We start from the raw sequence: 1,467 nt of genomic DNA, 5'->3' as shown, positions 1-1,467 counted from the left end.
AATGGTGACATGAAATCTCCTTCTATTAACCATCACACATTTCTTAGTACGTAAAATCTACTTAATGAAAACCAAAACATCAAACAGCGGATTGATCAAGTTGTGCCCTGGCTGGAGCAGATGCCTGACTGTACTCTGCAAACGGAAGGTGCCTCTGAGGACCAGTGAGTACTCTGGATGCTAATGCTGTCAGAGATCAAAATTTAAGCTCTCAACAGAGAGATCTGAACAAGTTGCAGGAAAAAAAACTGCTTTCTAGTTCCTTCAGCTTCAGGAAGCCACAGTGGCAGATGGCCAAATGTGCAGTCAGTTGGCTGCAAGACCTTTAACTCACCGGACCAACAGTTACCGCAGAAAGAAAAATAAAAATCTATCAGAGGAAGTTGTTCACAGATAAAAGTCTTCATGCATGGTTCCGTGCAAGTTTCTTTATGCCATTCCTTCAGTTTTAACTCCATTACAAGTGATTCCAAACCTTTTGTTTCTGAAGGTCTCATTCCTTTGGGTTGCTTCTCCTCTGGCATTTCATCCACATGTCCTGCACAAAGTTTCTGAAGGCTGGTTCTTCATGGCTCTCCTCAGTCACTGGGGGAAGAAACGACAGTTCAGCGCTATTTCAGTACTTGTTCTACTTGTGTTACTGAAAAAAAGCTAGAATCAGGATAGCCAAAGCAACATAGAAAGTGTATTTGATCTTCAACTACATTACAGGGCAAAGGAAATAAGTGATCCTACCCATCAGTGGAACAGGGAAAGAATGAAGATTAAGCCTGTGAGCTATATAAGAGAAAAATCAGGCAAGATCCTGGGAGGGGACCCAAGTAGGCCAGCTGACCCAAACTGACCAAAGGGATATTCCAGACCATATGACGTCAGCTCAGATATAAAAGCTGAGACAAAGAGCAGTCTCCAATGGCTGCTTGCTGAGGAACCATCATATGTACTGAAACCCTGCTTCTCGGGAGTGGCCGACCATCACTGCTCATGGGAAGCAGAGAATGAACTCTGCTATCTTTTGCTTCTGCAGACGCAAGCTTCGCTTTACTTTTTTGCTTTAAATAAACTGCCTTAACCCAGCCCATGAGTTGGGGGTTTTCTTACACCTTACTCTCTCACCTGTCCTGCTGGAAAGGGGAGTGATAGAGCAGCTGGGTGGGCACCTGGCATCCAGGCAAGGTCAACCCACCACAGGGTCCCAGCGGGGAGGAGGGGTCACAGCGAGGACTGCGTCTCGAGGAGGACACGGAGGGGTCCCAGAGGGTGTCGGGGGTCGTCGGCTCGGGGCCGTTCCCCCGTCGGAGGGCTCAGGCTGCTCTGAGAGGTGTAGGCCGCGCGGTTGCCATGGCAACCACCATCACCCAAGATGGCAACGGGGAGCCTGGCCTCGCTCTTCCTTTATACTCATGCGCATTGCACCCGTCGCTTCCGCCCGGCGTTTGTGGCTCTCGGAAGTGGCGGCGGGGGCGG

This window comes from Manacus vitellinus, unplaced genomic scaffold (genome assembly GCF_001715985.3).
Source record: "Manacus vitellinus isolate BGI_N305 unplaced genomic scaffold, ASM171598v3 scaffold_150_pilon, whole genome shotgun sequence".
In the NCBI taxonomy this organism is placed as follows: Eukaryota; Metazoa; Chordata; class Aves; order Passeriformes; family Pipridae; genus Manacus; species Manacus vitellinus.
The sequence above is the reverse complement of the archived record's forward strand: the minus strand, read 5'-3'. Positions refer to the sequence as shown.